General features: G+C 39.9%; 1 protein-coding gene and 2 non-coding genes across 5 annotated transcripts in view; 2 read left to right on the plus strand and 1 right to left on the minus strand.

Moving 5' to 3' along the window:
* The window catches only part of NFIB (nuclear factor I B), a 328,904-nt gene that overhangs the window by 45,086 nt on the left and 260,910 nt on the right, over positions 1-22,908 (plus strand). The gene's annotated exons all lie outside the window — the stretch shown is intronic.
* On the plus strand, positions 5,981-6,052 carry TRNAH-GUG (transfer RNA histidin (anticodon GUG)). Its single transcript has one exon. It is a non-coding gene; the product is annotated as a tRNA-His (tRNA).
* On the minus strand, positions 7,595-7,666 carry TRNAH-GUG (transfer RNA histidin (anticodon GUG)). The gene has a single exon. It is a non-coding gene; the product is annotated as a tRNA-His (tRNA).

Below are 22,908 nucleotides of genomic sequence, written 5' to 3' on the forward strand. Positions count from 1 at the left end.
CTTTCTGCCCCTAAACACAAGATGCTCTTGCAAGGCATTGCATCTGTATGCATGTTATGTCAGAATACAACTTGTGTGTATGTGTGTTTATGTGGTATAGATAACCCTGGATTTTGGCATGACAGATTATCCTGAGTTGTTTTGTGGGTTACAGGAGAGGGCTGGATAGGGGGAAATCCTAGTTCACCCAAGCCTTCAGTAAGAAGTCTTGGTTGAGAAATATCAATCCCAGCTTCATATCTGTATTAAAGCAATAATAATGACCTTCTTTAGGAAATTAATCTGCAAATACACCTGATGGATCTGTGGATAGATGGGTAAGAAAACGAGTTTTTTAGGGAAATGGGAAATAAGTGTTGGTAATATGGGAATGAAGAACACTGTGATTAACGTTGTGTATATTGTTGTTTTCCTTCTATATGTAGTCTTATTATATAAACTGAGCCCATGCTGTGCAGAAAGAAGATTCCCATGGCTCTATGCTCTTTGAACACAGATCCGCTTGGTGACATGAACTTTGAAAACGCATCTGTCCTATTCTAGTAGGAGTGAAGTGAGGCCAGTACTTTTATCACTTTAACATTGAACAGCATATCGGATGTGCTAGGAGACACTCTCCTTAAGTGCAACTTGATGTAACTTTTAAATTATTAATAGATGCTCTATTGAAAAGTGCTGCCAAGGCACACCAGGTCTGATGGCACAGAGGAAGTGTTGAAAGCCTATGACTGCTTGTTTTCCCCCTGCTTAGTGACAGCTATTCAGTTCTGGTTCATCCATATGACTTACAACTCAGCCATGGCTCCCCAGTCTGTCATGCAGCACCATCCTAAGCGTGTTTATTCAGAAGTGTCGTATTTTGAGTTCAATGACACCCGCTCCTAACTCATTTATGTGGGATTCCTTTCCAACCTTAAAGGACACCTAAGTGGGATCTCCCTGAGAATCCATGCTCCTACTTTTAAGTGCTTTACATTAAGAAAAGGTATGCTGTTTGTAAAGCAGTAGAACTTACTGGAAGAGGTCTGAACTTGTTTAGCTCCAGCATATTTCTTTCCTCTTCGGTGTTTTTCATGTTTGTGACAGAAGCTGGCTGCAGATGCATCACTTATATATACCACTATCCCCATAGGAGTTTGAAGCTTTTGTTTGTTTGTTTATATTTTAAAAGGTGAATATATATATATATCTCCAAAGACAAAAGTTTATCAGAACTTTTTTAAAAAAATGGTGGGCAACCCCCTGGAAGCATTGGGGAATGGAAAAGCCATATGTCATGCAAACTGTATCATTGGGATGTACATATGTCATGCAAACCAGGAGAAAGCTGGCCTCTTACCTTGGCTGAAGACCTCACTGTAGTCTTCTTTTTGTATGAGAGCTAGTGTTTGTGTGGATCACTTTTTAAAAAGTAAATAGCAGGCCTAGAGGCTCTTAACTATATCAGGTGGTAATGGTGGTAAAGGCTTTATCCCTGAATCCTTGTGTTAGTCTTGATCCCAATTGTAAATTTCAGGGTCAACATACCACAGACTCCACATCAACTATTGTTCCTGATGTCTGTGAGTCTGTTATTAAGCACGCTTTGGTGAACCTATCACAGCAATACAAGATGTGAGGATGAATATTACAGAGATAGAGGAAGTGCTGAGATAGGGACTCAGCTCATTCTAATGTATAGGTGTAAGCGCATTTTTAAAATTATTTTATTTATGACTATTGTACATCTTCCCCCTAGCAATACCTTACTTACAATATCTCATATATCTTTTCACAAATAAAATATAAAAACAATAGCAAAACAACACAAAACAAAATCAAAATGATGAATCTTATTGCACAGGGGCTCCAGGCATGAGACGAGAATGGAAAGAAAGGGGCCGGGAATGAGTGGGGGACACATTTTACTGCACATAGAAGTCCCCATTCCAATCCCTTCCATTCCCAATCTGTCCCAGAGGATGCGTTTTTTGAGACCTGTTCAGAACAGTTCTCAAAAATCACCTTCTCTGGGTTGGATTGGGAAGGGAAGGGAACAGAATGAGTGAGGGCCTTCCTGTGTGCAGTAAAATGCATCCCCCACTTGTTCCATTCACTACCCGGCCCCTTTTGGACCGTTCTCGTCCCAAGCCTGGTAAGGTCCTATGTGTAATACCCAATCCAACCTTCCCTTCCTTTCCCATCAATTTCATTAACCAACCATTAAGTGACAGTATAATTTTTATTTCCTAATTGTTTGCAATAACAATCCTCACTGCTGTGAATATATATGTATCCCATCTGTGTATTACCTGTTATGTTATGTTTAGTAGGTAAAGTTCTGGTTTCATTTTTATGTTTATCGGTAAGCATAAATTTTAATGAACAAGGTGACTTGGGAAACTCAAGGGTTTGCAACTGGAGGAAGGAAAGGTAGAGAAGATGCTACTGCTACTATGTTTCCTTTTCTTAGGTGGCATGTTATTAATGGACTGTTGGTGGGTATGCAGCTGCAGAGAGCATACAGTGCAGAGGCCTAACCTAATGCAGGACAGGGAATGAGAAGCAGAGTCGGTACTGAGCAGGCTTTCTAAAGTCCAGGCAGTCTGAAGGAACCTTTACTGTGCTCATGCAACCAGGATAGGAAATACTGTGGCCTTATTCCCACTCTGTTTAAATCGAGATTGGGATCAGGGTTAAAAGGTCATGGTTCCCACTGAATCCGATTTTAGAAATTGATTCAGAAAGGGGGGCCATACTTTCTGCCCTTTTTTGCCCATTTAAGCCATGGCAAAAAGATACTGGGGTTTTTGCGGTGTTTTTTGGGCTGAATCGATTTATTTGAAAAGTGAATCCGCCCTGGTTCCCACTGGCAGCCCGTCTCTTCCCGTCACTGGTCTCTCCTGGCTCCTAAATTCTCGGCCCAGTCTCCTTACCTGCTTCTTTGGCCGCTGACCAGCTTCCCTGCAACTTTTTAAAAATTTCCCTTGGCTGGGGAGGCCGGAAGGAGGTTGCAAAGAAGCCGGAAGCCTTGCAACCTCCTTCCCGACATTCCCCCGGCTTCTCTGTGTAATGGGACAACTCTTTCTTTATTGTCCCATTCCATTCTCTTCAGACCATTTTAGATGCTCTTCTGGTTTATGAGTTATACCTAAATATGAGTGATAAGCTAAAAACAGTATTTTTGAATAGACTTACCAATACACACAGACAGACTTCACCATGTTACCACCACAAATGTTTTCACTAACATTTTTCATGGCAAATAGAATTTAGGGGTACATTCTTGTTTTCTCACTGCACATGAGCACCTGGGTAGAGGCTCAACATTTTGTACCCCTGATGTGTTTTACCTCTGAGGAGCATTTATTCAGACTCCAAAGTGACAAAATAGTGAAATAAGCACCACTAGCCTCAAACTGATCTGGAAACAGCCCCCCTTAAAACACCCCCAGATAGCTAGTGATTCTCCCTCCTGAAGGCTTATGAGGAGTGCATTTTTTGGTGTGTTGTGAGACATGTGGGGGTTTGGGGAAAAAATGAAATTTGCAGGGAGGGTCAGCCTTCCAAGATCTGGGAACAAGGGCAGCCCCTCAGCTCCTGGAAATTGTCCACCTCTGTATTTGCTGTTCTGGTCATGGATCAGGGCCCATTGTAATCTGATAATTCTTTTCTTCTGTACTTTTCTCTTTAGCCTTGTGCTTTTCTAGGAAGCATAACTGGATAATTCCTTATTTTATATATTTTATATAATATATCTTATATTAATCTTAAACCCACACTTTAAAATCAGTCCAGTTTATGCTGGAGAATGGACACTTTGTGGTGGAATTCAGCATAAACCTGCAAATATTGTCTCTGTGATATGTTATGATTGATATCCCTCCTTGAACACTATATTTAACTGTGGACTATAATTGGCTTGGGTGAAATGTGTCTAACTGCACTGCAAAGTCCAGCTGTGAAATTTATACCTTCAGCCATGATCTCAAGCAATAGCAGTTATCAAAATAGCCTTAATTGCCGCAGTATTGTTTGATATTCTTGTGTGATTGATGCTCCGCTAAAGAAAATTGAAGGGTATAGTTTGTTTTAATAAAATGGTATGGTTTCATTTCATTATGGTTGACTAATGAGTGCAAATCCATTTTGTTATACCAAAAATTGTCTCTGTTGGAATCTTTGTGGAGTATTTAGCATGTTTCCTGCTATGATTTGTCATCTATTCTGCATAATCCTTTATTTTACAAGGGGGCATTTTCTCCCTTGAAACATATGTAGAATTCTCATTAGGAAAACTGACACATTACTATCAAAACCTTTATTAGGGAAACAGTGATTGCTGTAACTGTGAAATTCCCAAGACTTGTGTCACATAATTAAGGGGTGCGCTGTTGTTATCTGTGGATAACAGCAAATTATTTCCGTTTATTAAACTTATCTCCAGTTTTAGACAATGCAAATTTTTAACATGTGTAAGTAAGCGAACAAGACAGATTAAAATCTGCAGAGACAGAAAATGTTGAGTTGATTAAAACATCCTTGGGGTTCACAGCTTTTATATGCATCTGATAAAAGATAAGTGATAGGAGTGTTTTTAGATAAATCTGCTTGTATATTTGTAAATAAAAACTTGTGAGATAGAGATATCAGAAAACTAAAGTGCTTTTGATCCAGAGAAGACAAAATAATGGAACGTTGTCTCTGGAATGTCCCGCTGCTGGAGAAAATGGGTGTGAGCAATAATGCTTTCTGTCATGTTGATAATGAAGTTGTTTCTCAAGGAATATTGTCCCAATGTCAGGAAAAAAAGGAGGACTAGAACAAAACTCATAGCTTCATTTCCTCCCAACCTCCCACTGCTTTTCTTCTTCTGTACATTTAACAAGAAGTCTTGTTTTGAGATGCAACATGAGCATGTTATAGATGACATTGGCCTTTTGAAACAGTTGTGTGCAGAGTTTTTTGTGGGTTTTTCAGGCTATGTGGCCATGTCCTAGAAGGTTTTCTTCATGACATTTTGCCAGCATCTGTGGCTGGCATCTTCAGAGAATAGCAGGAAGAAACTCTTCTAGAACATGGCCCGAAAAACCCACAAAAAACTATGGATGCCAGCCATGAAAGCCTTCGACTTCACAGTTGCATGCAATTTTTTTATAACAATACTTTGATTGTTATGTATTAGATCTTTAATATATTGCCATAGGTTCTATTTATAACATTAAAATAATGAAAAAGCAAAGGGACAATGCTACTTTGATTGTAGGAATGTTATAAAATTCAACAGTCAACTGATTTTGCCTTTTTGTTTCCTTCGTTTTGGCTTTTTAAAAACCATCAGTCTGTAAAGGCCTTTGATACTACTTTGTTACTTATCTAGCTTCCTAACATAATAATAATATTTATTTGTATTCCGCTTTTTCACAAAAGAATCAAAGCGGAGTCCAACAGTATAATGAAAACATCAAACAATTAAAAATTACAGTTTAAAACCCCCCAAACCCCAACCCTCCCTCTATCATAAAAACAGTGAACAACCCATAAAAAGAGATTAAACATTCAAATTTAACACTGTCCAATAGGAATATACTAAAATTCGTAATAATTCGTTACAGATTTCATATGTTTTTATAGTATAGGCAATTCTGTTTCTTGCACAAACTGTTCATCCATTCTTTAGAAAGAGGCCTTCGTTCAAATTTCCATCTCAGCCCTATTTTTAAAACAGACAAAAATTAATTTGTTAGACACGTCTTTCCTACAGGAGCAATAAAAAAACTCGCTTATGCACTTGGATGAAAGATAAGCAAATAAATGGTCTGAACATTAGTTCTAATCAGTTTTAGTTCATTGCTGGGACGGCAGCTAGGTTACTTTCAAGTGATGACAAAGCAAAATTTGTCTCTGTCTGTTACTCAGTAGATGGCGCCAGTTATACATAGGTCATCATTTTAGTTTAGACTAAAAAAACACACCACCTTTTCCAGTTCTGAGATAGCTTGCCGTGATCGTATAGTGGTTAGTACTCTGCGTTGTGGCCGCAGCAACCTCGGTTCGAATCCGAGTCACGGCAGAAAGGGACTTGTACATTTTGAAGAGCCTAAAATCCCCCATATTATGACATATGCCCACTTATGTAAAGTCCAGCTATTTTAGAACAGTTATTGAAAAAGAGTTTAGCATATCTGCCCCAGAGAAATGTTACTTAAATAATGTTGAATTTAATGATTGTATACATTCATATTTTTTTTACTGTTAGGATTAACATAACAGTAAAACATTTCAGTTCATAATTATCTTATATTAGGCTATACACTGATCTCTGAACTTAAGATATTGTTCTGTTCTGTTTGATCTGACTGTTTTATAATATACTTCCCCCGTCTTACAAATATAAAAACAGTCAAGCAATTTTAATCATCACTGAAGTGAAAAGTAGGATAGAACTGTTTTTAACTACATAAAATAATGCTTTTTTTTTAAAAAAAAAATTAATATATCCCTTTTATGGGATGGGTGAACGAATTACAAAAGGGGGAATAAATTATCCTCAATTATACATGCAAGAAATTTTGAAATTTGGAACAAGAGCGATGTGTGTATGGATATACGATGATTTCATTTTTGACTGTGGTAGTTCACAAGATATTTTTAAGGTCCATTAGGGCGAATGTGTCTTTTATGCAAAATTATCACCATAATTTATTCAGGTATGTCTCATCTTTTCCTCTTACTGGGGCTCAAGACAGCTTACAAAAAAAATAAAATAAAACTATACAGGTACAAAGACAACATGCAAAATATTGTTGTCAAATGTGATTACACTGCTAGTTCTGCTCTGTTGGTTTAAACCATTATGTTAGAATTAAGGCAAATGTATTAAAAGGCAAAAGAGGGGGGGGGGGGGGACAATAGAACAGCTCATTATAAAAAGTCTCTACAGACATTCCCATAAAGCCTGTTGGAATAGAAAAGTTGTAAGCTGCCAATGGAAAGACAACACAGAGGGGAGTCATCCTGGGAATGGAGCTCCAAACCTGGGAGCAGTCATTAAGAAGGTCTTGTTACCACCAAACATGCCTGTAAAGGTGATGGGAGAAAGAGAAGGATCGCCATCAAATAGCTGAACTTGAGTTGTATGATTTAAGATATGGTTGATATGATATGATAAGATATGATGTAAGATATGGTTGTTCAGGAAGCTGTGACCCAAGACCTATAGGGCTTTTGGGTCATGTGTGTATGAATATGCAGAAGAAGCTCACTTTGTGTTATTTCTAAAATATAGCACAACCATTAATTTGCTATGTTTCTCCTTTCAAGTGGTTTGGCATAACAAATTTTGTATTTTTTTACATAGTAACACGCATAGTAACACACAGAGAGAGTGACATACACATGGGAGAGTGAGTTTTGTATGGCTAGCAAATGTATGAATTTTCAGTTCAGAAGTAATGCTGGCACTGCATATATGTTAAAAGGATAGTGTTGCTTTATGAAGGGTTTTTTATTATTATTATTTAAGAGAGCAAGTAAAATGTCTCCCATTTTGCCATGACTGTGAAGGGGCTTTTTATTTATTTATTTAAGAGAGAAACTAAAATTTCTCCCATTCTGCCGTGACTCGGATTCGAACCGAGGTTGCTGCGGCCACAACGCAGAGTACTAACCACTATACGATCACGGCAAGCTAACCGAGAAACTGCTGTAATTGACATGATCTGTATCCTCCTTTAGCAGAGCTGTGAGATTATTGCCATCTAGTGTCAGTATGTTATATTGGCAGTTCTACACATTAAAGAACAGTGTTGAAAGACTTAAAAAGAAAAGAAATCACAAAAAGAAAGCACAAGGTAAAATTGCTATTGCTTATCGCTTTATTACCTTGGTCATGACAATAACCTTTGCATCTCAGTTGAACATGCTATATTAACTTGCTTCATTCTCTGTAGATGCCAGCCACAGATGCTGGCAAAATGTCTGAAACAAACTCTTCTAGAACATGGCCACAAAGCCTGAAAAAAGCCACAGAAAACGATGCTATACTAAACTTTTTATGAAAATGTAGTTGTTTAGATCTCCTTTTCAATAGCTGGTTAAGTAAGGGATTTAAAAGAGGCTAATATATATATATATATATATATATATATATATTTCTAATGTCAGGGGTCCACAGATCAACTCTATTGTGGTAAGCACTCTAAGAACCTAACAAAACCCTAGATTGGAGAATTCAGTGCATGATTTTTTTATTTTATTTTTAAAGTGCATTATCTCAGTTCTCCATTTATGATACAGAAAGTAGCCAAAAGTGTTGCAGCTTCCCAAGTGTCCCCAACATTCAGTGTGACTTCAGGGAGAAGACTCTACTTTTGCAACTTGAGGGAGAGTAGAGGTAGTGGTAAGCACGCATTTCAGTTGTGTGAACCCAAAAGTAATCTTTAACATGAGTCTTAAAACATTGATCACCACAGTACTTGAAAGAGTCTTCTCCTTGTTGTTGTTAAATGCCCTGGAGTTGTCGCCAATTCTTGGTGACTCTGTGGATGAGACCTCTCCAAGCTCCCCTCTCCTCCACTGCTCTGCTTAAGTCTGGTAGACTCATGCCTGTAATCTCTATCTATGTGGTGTGCGGTCTCCCTCTCTCACCACTGCCCTCCACCTTCCCTAGCATTATTGTCTTTTCTAATGAGAGCCTTAATTTGGGCATCTTGTCTTCCAGGACCATTTCTGGCTAAATCTACTCAGGAACCTACTTGTTTGTCTTTTGACTGTCCATGGTGTCATCAGCACCCTTCTCCAGCACCACTTCTCAAAAGAGTTAATTTTCCTCTCGATGCTGCTGCTATTAGTTGTCATAAGCAAGCACTTAATCAGAAGCCTTGACTGTGGACCACTTTTTTGGGGTGGTGGTTGGATGAGTTCCATAGACATTAAGTAAGATTTGCTTAAAGTGCAAAAAGATGGGGAATGCATGGTTTAGTAGTACTACATGCGGAATTATTGTTGATCATAAATTTAAAATGAGCCAGCAGTGTGATACTGCAGCAAAGAAAGCCAATGCTATTTTGGCCTGCATTAGTAGAAGTTTGGGGGCTATACAGACCACCCCAAAGAGGCGGTCTCCAGCCGCTCCTTTACTGGCCAGATCAGGGCTGCAGCAACCTCATGCCACAGCCCCGATCCGGTCTCCGGAGAGCACAGAAAGGAGCCACATAAAGCACAGATTTATGACGCTCCTTCAGTGCTGTATCATGTGGATGCAGCACTGGAGGGGGGTTATGATGGCTCACGTTGTGTAGACCGACACATGCCAAAATGGCACCCTAGGAGCAGGGTTAGGGCATTCAGCGTGTGAACGCTGAGCCTTAATTCTGCCCACAGGCTGGCACAAAGAGCTGGTTTGTATAGGTTCCTAGCTTCCAAGCTGAGGGAAGTAAAACTCCTATTTTGCACTAGTCAGGCCTCATCTGCAGTAATGCGTTTAGTTCAGGACAAATGACTTCATTTTAAGAAGGATATTGGCAAGTTGGAGAGAGTTCAGAGAAGGGTAACAAGGACAATAAGAGGTATGGAGAACATATGAGGAAAGGATGAAGGAGCTGGGCTTGTTGAATTTGGCGAAGAAAAGATTGAGAGGTAATATGATTGCGTTCTTTAACTATCTCAAGGGCTGTCCAAAGGATAGGACCAAGTTGAATAATTTTAAGTTACATTAGGGTAGATTTTGATTGAACATTAGAAGGAACCTCTTGACAGCAAAACTGGTTTGGCAATAGAACCAATTGCTGAGAGGAGCGTTGGGGTCTCCTTCGCTGGACATCTTTTTAAAAAGAGGGTGGGCAGCTACATGGGCAGCTAAGATACTTTAGCTGGAGAGCCTGCTCTAAGCTCTCTTAAAGATTCAATGTCAAATATGTTAAGCCACTTGAATTCCAACTCAGGTTATCAGTGGAAAGGTACGAGGCTATCTTCTCTTGAAATATGCCAACACAAATTATTGATTGTGGCTCCGAAATCCCTCCAGTAAGGGGTTCCTGTTATTAGTCAATTTGAGTGAGGGACTTTGGAGACCAGGGTTCAAATTTTGGTTCAGCCATGGAAACCCACTGAGTGACCTTGGGCAAGTCACACTCTCTCTGCCTCAGAGGTGGCAATGGCAGCCTCCTCTGAAGAAATTTGCCAAGAAAACTACATGATAGGTTCACCTTAGGGTCACCATAAGTCTTAAAAAACTTGAAGGCACACAACAACAACAACAACAACAACACTAGTCAGTGGGGACGAAAAGCAGTCTACACATGCTCACAGTCAGTCTTTTTAGCATTACAGCTAACTTTTCTTGAAGAGTCCTGCTTTACCTCCCCACCCTCCTCTTATGGAGAGGATCATCTTTCATTCAATTCACTCAGAGGCATGCTCAGGGAAAGCCAAATCACATTCCTTGTGGAGTTGGGAAGGAAAGCTTTCCATTAATAGATCTGGGAGTGGCCAGACTAAAGCTGATAAACTGGTTTGACCCATTCTAGCAATCTTGATTCACAACCAAAGATCCAGTAATTCAGAACAAAAGCAAATGCATTACAATATACATTTTAGGTACATTTAAAACAGACAACAGCTTAATTTAAAAGTTTGTTATGTCAATGGTAATTGTAAATTGTTGTGTAATTTGAAACTAATAAAAATATTATTAATAATAGGAAATGGCTGTGTATTGTTTGAGAAAAGAGAGGAATGGTAGAGATGCTATTCAACAGACATGTGTCAAAGGGGAATGAAGCAAAATAGGCAGTGACTTTAAAAGCAGGGAACTGGGTGATGAAAACAAAAAAGTACTAATACCATAAGAAAACCGCCAAGCATACAGTGATCCAATACCAGAACTGACCCTTATCTACCCTTCACCCACCCTGATAATTGTCTACTGGATATTTATGAGAAAGAGTTCTCAGTGTGTACATGGAGCACTCTTACACTCAGGAGTTTATCACATGGGAAGAGTTTCGCTTAATTTCGAATGAAAAGAAAGGGGGGCCAGAACGCATTCACGTGAATTCGCTAGTTTAGCGAATTTACGTGAATTCAAATTGTGTTCGAACTGACTTCCCATTGCCCGAAAATAGCTTGCCATTGCCCAAAATTGTGCAATAACGTGAAACCCCTTGATTGCGCTTGGACTGACTTCCCATTGCCTCAAATTTTGTGTGGTAGTCTCCCATGCAATAATGTTAAACCCCATGATTGCATTCGGATTGCCATTGGATTATACTTCCAATTTCCCTTGTCTGATAATGTCCTTAGTGAGTCCTCCATCAGGCCGCTTCCTGAAATATACGAAGGATGTGATGTCATGCATAAGAAGAAGAGACCTCCCTCTATCCATCATCATCTAGAGGGAGATAAAGGCAAGACAGCTCCATCAGGCCTTACCTGAAAGATGATGAGCCCTCCCTCCATCCACCATCATCCAGAGGGAGAGAAGGGCAGACCAGCTTCATCAGACCTTGCCTGAAAAGAAGAAGGGCATCCCTCTATCCACCATCATCCAGAGGGAGAGAAAGACAAGACATCCGACCTGGAAAGAATGAAAAGGCAGGCCCAACTCCATCAGGCCCAGCCTGAAGAAGAAGAAGAGCCCTCTCTCCATGCCATTTGTCATCATCTGGCCTGGGAGGGAGTGAAAAGGCAGGGCCAGCTCCATCAGGCCTGGCATCAATTAAGAAACAGAGCCCTCCCTCCAGTCCATCTGCCTTGGTCCAGGCCTCAGAGGGAGAGAAGAACTGCTGGACCTCATCCCCTTTCCCACCACCATTCTCTTCTCTTTTGTGTCATGTCTTTTTAGATTGTAAGCCTGAGGGCAGGGAACCGTCTAATTAAAAAGATTGTATGTACAGTGCTGTCTAAATTTACAGCGCTATATAAATAAAGCTTAATAATAATAATAATAATAATAATAATAATAATAATAATGCAGTTCTAGTCGTAGACAGCACTTACTCTACATGGTTTCACTGAATGCATTACACAGATGGGCTTGTGAGACACGCTCTCCCTGTTCCCAAGAGATAAAAAAGGGAGGGAACTGATGAAGAATTGGAGTGAATCAAACACATGGGGTCTACAGACTGAAAGCACTATACACTATTGATACAAAGGAAATCAGTAGGCAAGGGAGAAAGCCAGGGAACTAACCAGTTATGGTTAGTTAGGCCTAGACTCCACTAGATTGTGAAAGAGAAGCTAATTTCAGCATGATACTTATTAAATATATACATCCTGTCACTGACAGCATTGTGATCTTGCTGCAATGGATGCTGAAAAAGAATTGGCACTTGGGAACGAAATACACTGTTTTGAACTAATCCAATAGTTCTTTGGCCACAAGCTCTAGTTTTGTTTTGTCTTTTAATAAGAGTTTTTAAAATGAGGGATCAAAAGCTTATCAGCAGTGTCTATAGAGTTTATTGCACAGCTTTAAAAAGCAACTTACTGCTACGGAATTGAATTCTAATTCGGGCTGCATCCGGGTCCAATGGCATGGCTTCTGTCTCCAAATCCACCCTCTGAGTACAGCCTGGCAACTAGAAAATACTAATTAAATAAATATTTTTTCTTTTCTTTTTTTGTTGTATATCCACATTAAATCCAGAGTAAATTGCATCTTAAATATATGTAATGAAAATCCAGAAATCTGAAAATCTTGATTTTTGTATCCTGTCTGAAATGCATTTCTGTTGATGATCATATAAACTGCCAAGTTCTCTTTCCACCACTTTTGCAGAGAATGCAGCTCAGAATAGAGATTTTCTTTGAGTGCCAATATTCATTGAGCCCAATTCATTGTACATCAGCCTGCTAGGTTAACAAAAATGCCAAAAATAAATAGCATGGCTTGTTCATGACCTGGAAACTGTACTTTTTGTTTTTGAAAATTAATCCAATTCAAAGCTGGATTAGAGATGGCACATCCCTCAACAACAGGCATGTAGGATCAAAGCAGACAGTCATTTTACTCTGGCTGGAAATCCTGTACTTTATGCATAGATCTGATTCATATCCAGAGTTGGCTACAAACACAGCTGCCTGCTTTAAATTAATAACAGTTCAGTCATCTCGCATCTGAATCAATCATACCTTGAAACATCATAGGATAAGTGAATCAAACAAATCTTGGCTTTGTTTGGCAGCTCACAATACAACATCATATATTTTCCACACAGAATTGTAATCACATTTGAATTCCCTCAATTGCCATTGTTCTGTACAAAGACAGCAAGGGATTGGTGAGAAGTTACTCTAAATGAAGTATTCTTCAGTGAGACGATCTTAATAATACAGCAGATACTGACACCTTACCAGGACTGGCTCCTGTTATGAGATCAGAAGTTGCATAGAATCCTCACCATAAGGTGAAAAATTATTCTTCAGAATACAGGCAGAATCCTTGCTCCGTTTCTTAAGATTTAAGACACAGAATTTATTTACTTAAGCCCTGACAAAACTACCTGAAACTTTTTTAATGTGCAAAGGGCTCACCATAGACAGACAGTTGTGTGTGTGGTTTCTCCCCCCCCCCCCCCCATGGGTACTTGTAGGGGAAGACAGATAGGTAGGTAGGTAGGCAGGTAGGTAGATAGATAGATGCATTCTATTAATCTGACCTTTATGGCAACACATTTTTAAAATATTAAAGATATCTGTGAAGCATCATAGTGCTTTTCAGAGTACAGTAGTGGTTCCTGGACTGGTGCCAGTCCCTGAGCCACTGGCTGCCAGTCCCTGGCTAGTTTCCAAGAAAGAAAGAATTGTGCCCAGTGGGCATAAAAATAGTAACGGTCCCCAGCATATTATGGAGGGAAATTGCCAGTCCCCCCACATCAGATAACCTGAGAACCACATATGCTAGAAAAATGGTACTGGAAATAGGTCTTCTTTCAATATAATGTCTTATCACATGTGACTATTAAATGTTGGTTTCCATGTAACTATCTACAAATGGAGCATGCTTTGAAATGATTTGTGTTATGGGTGTCTATTACCACGTTCATATGTAGTTGCTCACTGTGCAGATGCATCAGTTTAAATGACTGAATTAGTCTGGTGAGAGTCAGCGCATGGGTGTCCAATGCTTACAAACCGTTCACCATAACCTGTGTGGAATAAGTTAAAGTTGATAGATAGATTATTATGGATGCTTCCTGATTTGTCCATACTATATGCTGGCTGCAAAAGAAAAGCGACCATGGCTTGGGCTGCTGCCACACTGCAAAAAATGAAGCAGTTTGATACCACTAACTTCCTTGGCTCAATCCTATGGAATCCTGGAACTTGCAGTATGGTGTGGCACCAGAACTCTCTGACAGGAAACATTAAACATCCCACAAAACTAAAAATCCCATAGCATTGAGTCATGGCAGTTAAAATAGTGTCAAACTGCACTGTTTCTGCGGTGTGGATGAGACCTTATTTGTGGTGCATTATCATTCTTGTATTCACACATATACTTATTTATTTTTCAATAAATAGTTCATTGTTTAATGCTTCCATGTGAAAATAATTCCATCTATACATATTTATATAAGCTAAATGGGTCTTCTGAGTAGACAGGTTTATGATTGCACTATTAGTAAGACTATACTATGGATGCATCATGGAAACCATATAGCTCAGTCTTGCTTAGGGGAGAATTTCTGAAGATAAAATTACCATAATAACATGATACAGAATGACCTTTCAATTTTCCTTTTGCTTATTATTGTTGCACCCTTCATTTGCAGTTACTGTTGTGAGATGCTGTGTAATGAGGCACATTCACAGCTTTTCTCTCTGCTTTGAGACCCTCCAGGATGTGATAGATTGGTCTCCAAAATCATCATCTTTGCTGCTTTCTCAGAATGACGCTTTCTCTCAGAAGCTTCTGTCTTTGTACTGACAGGAGCGACATGTTGCTTGCCAGCTGTAGCACATTATTACTCATATACAGCACAACAAAATTCTCCCTATAAAAACTTGACTCAGTGCCAGCTTTGCAGTGATGCTTCCATTTCATGATTAAAGACACAAGAAGTACGAGGGTCACACAGAGAGGATTCCCACCTGCAATGGAGACTTTGTTTTGCTGCCACAAATATTTACTGTAAAACTGCATGGCCACCCACTCATCCCTGAACCTACGGTTATCTGCTCCTGGCAACTGTTTTGAAAGAATGTGTGGCTGTTACCACTGCGCTCAGTCAATGTTTATCCCCTATTATCAAATTCTATGTTGTGATGTTGCTGGAAAAATATCATTAATTCCATAAACATCTGGAGATGGAAGAGATGGCAAACAGTGAAGTGAGTTTGCTCATAAGGGGCTTAATCAAAAGCCCAATGAAACTAACTGGAAATCTGCCATTGAATACAGTGGTTCTTAGTACAAAACAGGTAGAGCTATATGTAACCTGCTGAGTTCACAAGATGCTTGCCTGAAACATGTTTATTGATGGTATAAAAAGGTGAACAGTGCTGCAGGCTTTGAAGTCTTGTGGGTCACTGGGAAAACTTCTTAATCTTAGATGTTTTGGTTGAGCAGTAGGTTTAATTTTGGGGAGACAAACAGTATCAAAATTGTTTTACTGAGCCTTCAGTTTGAACATTTATTTTTTATTTGTTGTAGTATCTGTGTGCCTTGGACGTGTTACACACCGCCATTTACTACGCGCTCTGTGTGTACTAGGGTTAGGAAGGGGCGTGCTAGGGTTAGGAAGGGTCTCACCTTCCTAACTGGCCTCATTCCTAGGACGCGCAGAGCGCGTAGTAAATGGCGGCGCCTGTCCACACGGCGCCGCCATATTTACGTCTCGGACACACAGCATCCGGACATGGCGCGGCAGAAGTGACACCGTGAGTGCGCACCTTGCACCTCGCAGTGCCACTTCCGGGCCCCAAAAAGGAGCGCCATTTCGGCGCTCCTTTTTAGCTGCGCCAGGAAGCCTCGCGATCTGGCCGCTGGGGCTTCTTGGCGTAGCTAATGAGGGTGGCGGCAGACCGCCTGCTTTAGGGCGGTCTGTAACGCGCCTTGGAGTCATTTCCGACTTATGGTGACTTAAGGCAAACTTATCATAGAGTTTTCCTGGCAAGATTTGTTCAGAGGAAGTTTGCCATTGCCTTCCCCTGAGGCTGAGAGAATGTGACTTGCCCAAGGTCACACAGTGGGTTTCATGGCAAAGCTGGGAATTGAACCCTGGTCTCCAGAGCTGGAGTCCAGTCTTCAAAACCACTGTGTTAGCTGGCTGCCAAAAACTCTAAGGTAGGGGTTCCCAACTTTTTTGACTTGTGGAGGCCTTATTTCTATGGTGGAGCCCCTAAGAGCTCTACCCTATGTCTTACAAGTTAATGGTGTTTAGGAGTATATATAAGAATATATTCTTATTATTTAATTACATTCAATTTTTACTTCTTTCATTTTTCTGGAATGGCTGCGGAGCACCTGGGAAGTGCACATGGAGCCTTAAGGGCTCCTTGGAGCAAGGTTGGGAACCCCTGCTCAGGGGGAAAGGCTTGCATTCTGAAAATGGTCAAAGTCAGTTGCCAGACTTCTAGTTGTTGTTTCAACTGCAGTGACATCACAGGAATTTCACATACATTTTTACTGGTGGTAGGGAAAGGGCGATTGTCGAATATTCAAAACCATTATACCTGTTTTGAGTCTCGGGTGAAAAAAATCACAGGAACCAAAGGACAAAATTTGGAGAAACAGCAATAGATGGGAGGTGGGGATCCTGGAAATCATAGGATTTGGGGTTTCTATAAGAAAATGGTAGTTGAATGCTGCAGGGGACACTCGAGATGTGAAGCGTTAGCAAGAAAGAGTCACAAGGAGGCAAAAGGGAAAACCTTTAGGAAGCCTAAGTGCTCATTGATGGACAGTGCCAAATTCACACAGGGATTCAAAACAAGTAGCAAAAATCTTGGCTGCCACTGTCTGCATTCTCACTTGTCCCAAGGGCTTAACGACAGGCTTTAAGTTTAACCATAATCTTTACAGTCCCAATGAGACATTGGGAAGAAGGTCAGGTATTAGCTACGCATCCCTACTGTAATCAGGACTGATAGCAACATTAGTGGGATGAGAAAAGTACAATCCAGGAGCGAGAGGTAACTCACAAGGCCTTTTTTGTGAGCTGTACCCAGACTGCTGATCTTCAAGGAAAAAGTATTAAAGCAAAACGTTGGTTTTCACTGCTCCTTAAGGCTTTTGGGAGTGGTAGTTCTGGTCAGAAATGGGACTTATTTTCCTTATATTAGTAAAAGAAAAATAACAAATATATTTGGGGGGGGAACTGTTGAATGAGATTGTATTTAAGTTTTCATATGCACTTTTTAAAAGGTCTTGTATAAAGTGTAAAGTTTGGATTAGTACCACATCTGCTCATACATCTAGACATTTTCTTACTTACTCTGTGATAGCAGCAATGTTTTGAAACATCCTGGATTTCAGGTGACTGGTTTCAATAAGATAAAATGTCACACTTTTAGAAATAAACTCAATTTCCAACTTCTGCCGTTTTACAAGAAGAATCAGTTCTACATTTTTATTGGAAAAATATTTGTAGAGAATAGGCTATTTCACAAAGCCTCATCACTAGTTGGCAGTTAGATACAGGACATTGAATAGCTATGGGCTTACCACATTATAAATCAATCAAGAGCTTCATGTGAAATCATACAGGAAACCTCAAAAATGAAGCTCTTATTAATAACAGCTGATTCCTGAGATTAATCTAGAGTGTACATTATTTAGAATCACGAGGCTGGAAGAGATTGAAAGAACCTGAAGTAAATGATGTAGTTTCTACCTGATGACACTGAACACAGTTAATGATTGTTTTAATTATTATTGTCAAGGGGATAAAACTTTTTTTGATTGTTTGTTTTAGAAGACACTACACTGGTCCTCCATAAAAAAAACCCTCCTGCTTTAGCCTGAGGGGTAAAAGTAGTGCAGACAAAATAAATATTTGAATGGTCGTTGGTTTACTACATCAAAGACGTGAAGCAAAATGACACAGTGGTCAGATTCAAATGCCTTTCTCCCCACTGTCTCAGTGTACCCCCAGAGCCCACTGAACCCTCGCTTTATTCCCATGTGGGTGGCTGCCCTACAGAGAAAGGGAAGAGGCAGCCCTACAGCTCTGACCCCATCCCAATTCTGGATGACTTGAAACTACACCGATGTCCCCTTTATCCTGATAGACATCCACATGCTCCGCACCCTCTCCACATCCCATCTGGTGTCAGCTTTGGTTAGTACTTGGATAGGAGACTACCAAAGAATACCACAGGAAGGAACTGGCAAACCATATCTGGGTATTCCTTGCCTAAGAAAACCCTATGAAATTCATGGGATCGCCATATGTCGAATTGAATCGACATAAGCAAGCGCTGGTAAATCCTATATGTCTCTGCATTCTAACGCTGAAAGAGCAAGAGTGCTTTTTTCCCCTCAGAGGATTGGACATTATATTTTATTTCAAAAGTTAATAAACATTTTGTTCTGAAACAATACTTTTCTTTAATGTTTTTGAAGGGTGAATAGTTCACTTAATTTGAAAACAGCAGGAATCCAAAATACATATTAAAACCTGGAATCCATTATTGTTCTCTCTCTCTCTCTCTCTCTCTCTCTCTCTCTCTCTCTCTCTCTCTCTCTCGGATTGCTTAATATTAAAGAATAGTTCTTTCATATTAAATATCTTTCTAGCCTAAGTTTTGTTTCAAGATCAGTCCTAGCTGTTTGCTTGCTCCTTGTCTATCTAAAAGCAGATGTAAAGTTTAGGCATGCAGTAATCATTTATTTTGAAGCAAACTGTCTACTTCGGAGCAAATGTCTCACCATGTCCTTCACCTTGTTGTAAACATCTGGATGTAGATTTATGGTCCTCTTATGAATTTGTCAGCAAGCTGGGATTTGTGAAGCGCACATGAGGGTATGCCTGTGTCTTTCCTTATTGAACAAATTATACATTTAAATACTCATCAAACACATTTTTACCTCCCTTTTCATTCTGGCTTACTCAGAAGAACGATTGTTTATTTCCTCAGATACGGTGGGCATCATAAATGTGCGGATCTGGAATTTATTATGACACATTTAGAAGTTAAAAGGTAATAATGATGTATTACAGACAATGGTCTCCATTCTTTCACTGAAGTACAGAACAATATACGAGGCTATTGTTGTAAATGATTACTAAAGAGGAAACTCTCCTGTTCTGTACTGTCCTATACCAAGGACAATACAAAGAAGGACGAGTTCTGTATTTTTTAGATTTCTTAGGCAACAAAAGTAGAAAGTTGAGGGAGAGGAGAGTTCCCCACCTTCATTTTGCCCAGACCATGAGAAAGCTGCTTTTCTAAAAGTGGCTGTACAGGCATGGGGATTCTGGGAATTGCAATCCAAATGTTCCAAACTCTGATTTTGCCTCTGTCACAGTACTCGCCAGAGTTTATTTATTCCACATAGCTGACTGAAGTGAAGAGGGACACATCAGATCTTCTCAGACTTCACTCAGTGAAGCCAAGAGGAAAGAGGACGGAGGAACCTCACAGATGCTACTGGGCACAAGTTCTGTGGAACTGTTGTGATAAAGCAAGGCTGCTCCTTTCTTTTAGGTTCAGCCAACATACATAAATTCCCCTGCCTCCATCCTTTAAGATGTGACAAGGGGACGGGCTGCAAGATCTTATGGAGGAAATTTAGCTTGTAATGTAGGGTATTCACCTAAGGACAAACATCCTTCAGGCAGGTTGCACTTTACTGAAGAGAAGGACATTACACGTTTCTTCAGCCCTGCTGTCTGTCCTGTCCAGTTGTTGGTCACATATGTTGTCTTCTGGTACCTGTTTGTAGCAGAAAGCAGTGCTTTTGGCCCCTTGGGCTTGAGGCTGTATCAGATTATTGACTGTTTAAAATAAGTTAAGTCATACATAATTTTTCTTTCAAAGTGAGTTTGCACAAAGTGGACCATGCTGAAATTTAGCACAGTGGTGGCCATTCATTCATCTTGTATTTACTCATTTTTTGTTTTCTTTTTTGTGTGGAAAACAGTGTTTTGCTTAAACACTGGCTGTAGTGGGTGCCTCTTATTCTAATCCACATCCATGCCACTGCATGGGCACCAACACTGAAGATCAAACTAGGTGATCTGTTTATCATAGCACATGATTTTCCTCACCTGTGCTATTTGCATTTTTCATGCTTAATTTATTATTATTATTATTATTATTATTATTCTCATGCATTCAGGTTTAATTTGCAAGTCTGGCTACTGAAGCATGCACCTCTGAGGAAATCTCATTGTTGGAAAGGAAATTTGTTAATTGCAGGGATACATATTACCTTTAATAGTTAGTTTGATATTGTGGCACTGTGTAGTGCATGACCTGCTGTTCTATACCTTGCAGTTGTGAATGTCTACTGTTGGTAACAGGACAATTATGAGCCAAAACACACTGCAGGAATAATCCAGTTTGAGACTGCCTTAACTGCCCTGGCTCAATGCTGTAGCACCAGGGCTCTCTGAGAGAGAAGGCTAAATGTCTCACGAAACTACAGTTCCCAGAATCCCCTAGCATTGAGCCAGGGCAGTTAAAGCAGTCTGAAACTGGATTATTTCTGCAGTGTGTTTTGGAGCACAGTTTTCCTAACATAACTTTGTAACCCAAAGAACAGTTTTTGGAGTGGTTTCTTAAACAGAGAAAGGCTAACATGTACAGAGTCTTCAATAATGTATGTAGGGCAGAAGTAGGAATATTGTCTTTGGTGTGAAAATAATTGTGTCATAATATTGTTTGAAAAATGCTGGCATGTATAGCACTGTTGTGAATCTATTGTCATGCATCTGATTAAAGTAAATGATAAAAATCCCTTATTTGTCACTTGCACAGATAGAGGCAGAATTGAACCGAAAAAACCCCCACAAAACACAAATACAGCTTCTTCTGCCAAACTGATAGCCTGTGTGTAGAATAAATCTTTTTCAAGAACCTTTTTCTTTGTAGTCAAAAATAGAGTATTGCATTGTATTACCTCACTCTTCTTTATATCCAGGGCAGTATCTAATAACAATAAAATCCACAACAATAAATCACAATAAAATAACAGTCAGTCCTATAATGCAAAATAAATGGATCCCAGCTGCATCTTCAGATTCTCAAAGTCTCTCAAGATGGGAAGGAGCTGGGGCAGTGTTAGGCCTGGGTTCATAGACCTCAATCCTGAATTTTCTCAGCACTTCAGATTGGTTCTTATAACATATGCAAATTATATGCAGACTTGTGTCCAATAGTCCAGGGATCCACATTTTTAAGTACCTATCAATGGCAGGAGGAGGAAGAAGAGCTTCTGGATTAGCATCACCACAGCAAAAGTCTTTTACTCCATCTCATGTCTGTTGTTGTTCTTTCCTTTACAAATGGGACTCTAAGCAGAGCTTCTCTTCAACAAGTAGTGGTGGGGCTCCCCAGGAGGAAGGCATATGATGAATATGAAGTCCATTGAAATCCTGGAAGACCCCCTCATCTAATAAGATGTGCATTTATTTTTCACCCTCATTGGTGAATACAATTTAAGTTTAATTGTGTAGGAACTAACACTTTATTCTTTAGTTATATAGCCAAACATAAGGTAAAACACTGTGTCTCCACTCACTCTGGGCAGATGCCTACATTCTGAAAATGCTTTTCTGAACTGAGCTTGCTGAAGGAGGAATGAGCCCCAAAAAAGAAATGCTGAGTGCATTGTATTGAAGAGAGAAGCATTAATTTTCTGTCCTGTTTATGCTGGGAACTGGTGTTTCTGGACACAGTCAAAACAGAAGCCATCGTTTTTGACCACCAATGAATAACATACATACATACATACATACATACATAAAAACATGGTGCACATGACATGAGTGCTATATACTTGGTTTCCATCAGTCCACCATCATCACTAGCTTAATATGAAGCCCTCAGCTAATCAGGGGATACAAGCATGCAGCGCCTAGTTGTGTTTATATGGAGAAGCCTACCTGTTGCTTATATTCAGAAGCCTGCCAGGCTTTCCTAGCATTTGATGTTTTTTGGCAAGTGTGAGACAATAGTCCAAGGTCAGGCATTCATTCTCCCAAAAAGGTTCTCTTGGTGTCAGTTTTTGCATTGTTACCACTGCTGTCTGAAAAGCTTCTTATCTGCTCTCCACAAAGGCCACTTATAAAATTTGTTTGGGTTGCTTTGGCCCCTACAGGGCCGAAGCCTGTCCTCTTGGGTGAAGATGCAAAGAGTCCATGAAGAACATGGGTTAGTAATGACAGCCCTAGATATCCTAAAGGTACCAGATCCCATCTGATCTTGGAAGCTATGCAGGGTCAACCTAATTTAATACTTGGATAGGAGACCAACTATGAATCCCAGGTGCTATAGGATGTATTTCAGATGAAGGAATGGGCAAAACCACCTCTGGCTGTTCTTGCATAAGGAAACCCTATGAAATTCATGGGGTCACCATAAGTTGACAGGCAACTTGAAGGCAGGCACACAGACAAGGACAGGTACTGGATACCACTATGGGTTGTGAGCAGAGCATGGAGTTTATCACACGGGAGGAATTTCTCTTAATTTTGAATGAAAGGAAAGTGGGGCCAGAACACATTCATGTGAATCCGCTAGTTCAGCGAATTTACATGAATTCAAATTGCGTTCGAACTAACTTCCCATTGCTTGAAAATAGCTTTCCATTGCCCGAAATTGTGTGTGGTGGTCTATCACGCAATAACGTGAAACCCTATGATTACATTCGGACTGATTTCCCATTGCCCGAAATTGCATGTAGTAGTCTATCACGCAATAATGTTAAACACCATGATTGCGTTTGGATTGCCATTGGATTATACTTCCAAT

The sequence above is a fragment of the Sceloporus occidentalis genome, unplaced genomic scaffold, assembly GCF_023333645.1.
Source record: "Sceloporus occidentalis isolate IW3139 unplaced genomic scaffold, rSceOcc1.0.p SCAF_1, whole genome shotgun sequence".
Classification (NCBI taxonomy): domain Eukaryota; kingdom Metazoa; phylum Chordata; class Lepidosauria; order Squamata; family Phrynosomatidae; genus Sceloporus; species Sceloporus occidentalis.